This window comes from Dinoponera quadriceps, unplaced genomic scaffold (genome assembly GCF_001313825.1).
Source record: "Dinoponera quadriceps isolate SergipeBrazil2010 unplaced genomic scaffold, ASM131382v1 scaffold1252, whole genome shotgun sequence".
Classification (NCBI taxonomy): domain Eukaryota; kingdom Metazoa; phylum Arthropoda; class Insecta; order Hymenoptera; family Formicidae; genus Dinoponera; species Dinoponera quadriceps.
In genome coordinates this window covers 1,161,011-1,167,229 of record NW_014555363.1, presented here as the reverse complement: position 1 = coordinate 1,167,229, position 6,219 = coordinate 1,161,011, and the positions used below count along the sequence as shown (strand labels likewise).

The following is a 6,219-nucleotide window of genomic DNA, read 5'->3' as shown; positions in this document are numbered from 1 at the left end:
AGAGAGAGAGAGAGAGGATGAGTGAGTGGTTACTGTCAAATAATCGAGAGAGAACATATTTCTTGATATTTAATATATTAAATTAAAATTAGGAAAGAATTAAAAAGGAACGGCCAAGCATTATGTATATGTTCGAAGTTTTCTCATATTGTAGAAGACTTGTTGAGAAAATGAACAGATTGATAAAAAATAATCACAGTAGAAAGAACAGATGAGATCGTCGATACATAATAATATCGCTTCAATCATTGGGGAATAATAATCCGTTATTCGCGATACAATAGAATGATATACAAGGAAATTAATTTTCATGTTAAACCAGTAAGGCACGGTTAACGTATATCATTGCGGTCACGTACGTCATTGTGGTCACGTACAAGGAACAAAAAACTGTTGGCAGATTATGATCTTTTGCTTGTTTTTACGGCAAATTAATTGTCTTAATTGCCACTGTGTTACAATTCGCGACATTGGATGAGTCGATGCATCGGCAGAAGGATAACGACTCGATCTCTCTGCACGGGCAACATCGATGATTACGTTGTTCCACTTACTTGGCCAGCGGTGGCCATGATCTAAAAAAAACAAAATTGCATCTCGAGCCGCACGCATAAACGCAAAAAGGACGCTCTATTCTTGAGCCGATGAACTAACGCGTTCTTTCAGCGAGAGAGAAAAAGAAGAAAAAAAGAAAACATACATTGTGTGTTTTTCTGCGAACTCGTTTTGTTATTCATAACAAAAAAAGTTTATTATATATATCTCGAAGTCATTATCAGTTCTTATTAATATCCGTCACGATAACGTGTGTGTTTAACACATCATTTTATAATGTAATTATTCATGTGATGTGTTTGCTCAATTTGTTATAATTCAAACTTGGTATTTCGCTGATTATGCTGAGTCGATTATATTACAATCCCCTTACCATACTTATTTTTGAATGTCATCATAGTTATAATCCAAACGATTGCAGAATAAATAATGCAATCGTGACCCACAAACTTGGTATAAAAGTCACGCGACAAAAACCGTAATTCAAATTTAGAGTGCCATTTTTCCGCTTTTTCAGGGCGAGAAAAAATTAGATTTAATTTGTCAGAGACTGATAGAAGTGCGTCAATCCGTTGATGATTTTATTGGCTCAAAAGATGAGTCATTCTACAGACACAAAATCAAACAAACATCTCTCACAGGTCGCAAAAAGTAATCGACAGATATTTTTACTGAACATGACATTAATATTATTAATTATTAATAAAAGTTACAATTAATAATAAAAATATGGCTAAAAATTCAACGAATTTTTGCAAATCTCGAACATCTTAATCATCATGTGTCACTATTCTTTCGGAGTATTCTTTACACATCTCGATATAATTCGGATTACGTTCAGAGCGATATTTTTCATTTTTTTAATACGGTAATACGCTGACGGGAATACCGTTACTTCCTGCTGAATCCGCTGAATCGTCACCGCGAAATTTATTCGACTCGCTTCGTAATGCAACAACGTTTCATGCGGAAACTTTAGAACGAGTCACACGTTGCGATTGCACACGTACACAATTAAAGAACTGATGCCCGCTCGATGAATGTAATATAGTCACGTATGAATATATGCCGTGCGGTCAGTGCTTTCCATTGCAGCGTGTTGGTAATGCGGTTACGAGATCGGCTCGTGACTTACGTAAAATCGAGATTAGATCGGCCGATGTCGATATTATTCGAGTAATAATGGATATAACCGTATCGAGTTTCCCTCCTTCGATTGCATCTACATCCAGTTGTTTAAAATCTACGACTTTACAAGTAGAATCGTCAAGAGAAATCCCCTGACGAAGTTTTCACATAGAGAGAATGAGAGAGGAAGAGAAATTTGTTATACGCGCGTATAAACAAACTCGAAATGTGCATAAAGTATCGTTATAACCGTAAGTCGAGTTGATAGAATGCAAATCCACTTTTATACACTCGAAGGATTCGGACGCATCTGAAGCTGACAGACGGAGGCGCAACAGCGTCGTCCTCAACGTATTCACACGTTCGTTCTTCTATCCGTTATCCGATTCCCGACGAATCTCGTTCCCGTCCCGAACCTGCCCACCCTCCCTCGGCTGATTCTCTTTCTCGGAGCTATCACCGGATATCGACGTTCACCGAGATTTCTATTCCCGCGAGAGGAACGGCCGTGGCTGTCCCTACCGAGAGACACCGGTCGCCAGGTAAAAGAGCCTTCATCCGCTCGAGCCAACTCGGCCGGCCGCTTATCCCCTCGAAATAGCCCGTCTGTCTGTTCCTTCTTCTTCTCCTTTTTAGCCGCATTTTTCATGCTTGCGGCGAGAACGCCGCGTGATAACCCGCCGAACAGAGGGAAAGTTGCCGTCTCTCCTCGCGCTGGTACCAGCAGCAACGGCCGGCGTGGCCAACCAGATCGTGAGATTCGATCGTGTAGGGTGTCGCGTGCGTTGCAAGGTGAACGAGTCGCGGCGCGCTGCAGCGCGGCGGATACATCGTAAGTGCGGAGCGGGCGGGCGCGCGAGGGAGCGTCAGAGGTGGACCCGTCCGACGCGACTTCTTCTCGCATTCGTCTCGGACACAAGCGTCGTCTGCGTTCACCGTAACACCGCGAGCTATTGCAAAGCGATCTCGCCGATCTCGGACGGGGATCCTCACACGCACGCTACCATCATCTCCCGTTAACATCGCGTCCTCCTCTATCGAGGAACCGTTATCACAATCGCTATCGCGACGTGCGGTTGCGGTGCAGACGTTGCAAATGCGCGATCGCGACCAGTTGGTACCAGCCGACAAGAGACGCCTGCAACACGGATGGTGCACGTACGTGCGATAAGTGCTTCGCCGGTGATGTGAAGAAGCTGCAACGGTGCGGGCAGTGCGAGCGAGGATCATACGGCGAGCCGAGTGATCACGACACGCGTGCAGCGAACGAGCGGGGAGAAGAAGACGAAGGAGGAAAAGAGAACGGTGAGAAAAGTGGGATCGGAAAAAAAACAATACCTGACTGCGTCTCTTGTCTCTCTCTTTCTACATATCCGCCGTGATTTCCACGAGAACATCAATTTTGTGACCTTCGTCAGGTGTGCTAACACGAGATCGATTCTTCGCGGCGGACGCGGCGCGCGTTTAACGGGAACGCGAACGCAGGAAGTGCAGCAGTTCAACCGAGCGGCTTGCAACGCACGCAGCTCGGAGAAAGGCGCAGCCCGGTGACGGGATTAGACGAAAATTCCACTCGGGTTCGTTAGAAGTTTTCTCTCTCTCTCTCTTTCCGTCCTCCATCAGTCTCTGTCTCTCTCTCCGTCGCTCTCGGGGGCTGCAGCGAATTCGCCGAGGCAGGCGCGCGAGTGAACGAGCAAACGATCGAGCGGGTGGTGTGCGCACGGTGCACGAAGTGTGGAGTGCAGTACGTCGATCGCGGAGACTTCAACGCGTGTGTGACGCGCGCGCGCGTAAACGCGCGGACCTCGTCGATAAACAAAGTGGAGTTTACATCTGATTTTTTGTGACCAGCAGAGCCAGTGCACCAGCGAGACGGTGAGTACACGTACCGCGAAATATTAAGCCCGCTTTCTTCGCCGTGTGTTGCCGATATCGATCGAAATTAAATGTTCTACCTTGGTGAGCAGCTACTGCCGTATTATGCGCTAGTTTTCTCGCTGAATTGTCACGCTTGTTACGTTAGTTCTTCTAGGCTATTAATGAACGGCCTTCGGGGGTTATATTAAATTATACGCAATATTACGTTCACTTACAAAAGATGAACAAATGCATAAAGTTGAGAGAACGTGTATTCTTTTTCTTCCAGATTCGTTTCTCCGCACAAATATGCCGCTTTGTCAGCAAAAGAGCATATGTCTTTTAATTTTCATAGATTACCGGCGTAAGATTATTGTTCTTATATTTTCTTACTAATTAAACCTGGCATGCGTTATACGATTCAAGTCGCTACACATAAAAGTGATCGTTACACAGTAGAAAATTTTTATTTTACAAACGGTCTATCCAAATTTTTGTGTTACTTTCACAAGGCGAATATATTAATTTAACATATTTGTGTACTTTTCAACATATTTTTCATGTTAAAATAACACAAAAATTTCGGAGAAATTTAGGATTTCGGACCGTTTGCAACACAAAATTTCTTACCATTTACGTTTATTGTTGACACAATTTTAGCAAATTAGTGTCACAAATTATAAATATAAGAAAATATTTTGCTCAGTCATCATAAAGAAATATATAGATTACTGTATTTGCAGCCACAATATAAAAATATAGAATATATATAAAATATATAAAAAATATATAAAAATATAGAATTCAACGTGTATCCAGTTTTTATATATGCATATTATATGCAAATGATATGCATATGGCAGAATAGCGGGCCATATAATTATCAGATGGTAATTTTATGTTAGTAACTTTGGAATGACATGTAATAAGATTCCGAATTATATTTCTGCTGCATAGAAACGTGCTTAAATTAGGACGCCAAAAAGAAACGTTCACTTAATTCTTCGCAACATTCTTATATCTGCCAGTATCTGCGTGATCAAATGTCTAATTCTCGAGCAAACACCACGTACAAAAATTTTTTACTGACATGGATCAGTAAAAATTTTTTACGCGTGATATTTACATGTTTCGTAACATGCAACTTTTTTACTCGCGTGCTTATCCCGTCAAAATATTCAAATGTCGAGAATATATGCAGAGTGCAAGTCACGGAATGCACGCAACACGCTTCATTTCGTATAATTTGATCTACCGATGCGCATAGCATCGCAGGTGGACAGCACGGATACGTGCATAGTTACGGCTTATTCCAAACTTAATTTTTGCTTCGTATAATTTTCTACCTAATTACATCGGAAATCAGACGTCATAATAGAAATTCTTCGTCGCGAACGGTATTTCTTTTTTACCGTAAACCCTTCACTTTTTTCAAGCCGGATAATATACTTTTTATATAATATACTAGGTAACCCCGTGCCTTTTATCATGTGACGTGCCACCTCGTTATGCAAGATAATGGCGAAATGAATTTCGAGAAAAAATGAATTGCCCCCTGTGCAACTGCCAGATCAGTCGCGGTTGTGTTTATAAGTCGATTCTCAATCTTCCGAGAAATTTTTGTTCCCTTTAATCGTAAAAAGGTCACAACGGCGACGATATAAAAACAGAATAAGAAACGTTACAACAATATTTCCCGGTATAAGAGATTTATTTAAGTACTGCTATATTGTTGCAACCGGAGGCTATAATAGCGCTCATAATTTATAGCCGTTTACAATGTCTCAATAAATAGCCAACCAGACTACGTTCACCTCTGTCATCGCTGACGATGACGAAATTATTATGATGTATCGGCTTTCGCCCCACCGATGTGTTCCATAATAACACGTTGTAATCCCGCGCAAATTTCCGCGTTAGTGTGTAATCGCGTTCTTTAAGAAAGAAAGCAGTTGAGCAATCGTATCTGCAACTAATTGACACGTTTAAAAAGTACACGCGTTATGACGTAAAGCGCGAGCTTTCCCGTAGTTAAATGCTCGAAAGTTATTTACGCAACCAGTTAGGGAATGCTAATTCACGTGACTAAAGACATCAGAACAGATCAAAAAACAAAAAACGGAGAAATGAGGGAATTCGGTTGCAACTGGTGAATTTAAAAGTTCGACAACTTTAAATTACGAAATATGTTATCAAATAGAAAATATGTCGCGTCAGGCAGAAAAATGCTGTAGTATTAATATAATTGATCAATAACGCCATAATTGGAGTAAATCTCCTCAGTTCAATAGCAATATTATTAAAACTAATACATCAATTATTGAAACTAATACATCAATTTATCATGTACATCATGCACATTTACATCATGCATACATTGTTCTAATAACTCGAATATTAATATCGATAATATCGCTATTGAGTCAAGAAAATTTACTTCAATTATGGCACTGTTAACCAATTCTATTTACACAACCATTTTTTCTGCGTAAAAATTCGGGTTTTGTGACTTCAAGTGCTTCGTCTTACTAAAATTTGTGTTCCAAAAAAATCAATAATTATCAATAGAATTATCAATAAAAATTAAAAATCGATAATCTATCAATTCGAGGAACTCTAAGAATTTGTTCTCTTTTAGTTATATATATATATATATATATATATATATATATATATATA

The 6,219-nt window shown here is 40.4% G+C and overlaps 1 protein-coding gene across 1 annotated transcript in view; it reads left to right on the top strand.

Moving 5' to 3' along the window:
* The first annotated feature begins 3,384 nt into the window (after nucleotides 1-3,384).
* The window catches only part of LOC106743981 (sn1-specific diacylglycerol lipase beta-like), a 10,952-nt gene continuing 8,117 nt past the window's right edge, over nucleotides 3,385-6,219 (top strand). Inside the window, exon 1 of the mRNA XM_014618343.1 lies at nucleotides 3,385-3,558. The gene's annotated coding sequence lies outside the window, so the exon portion shown is untranslated. The remainder of the gene's footprint in view (nucleotides 3,559-6,219) is intronic.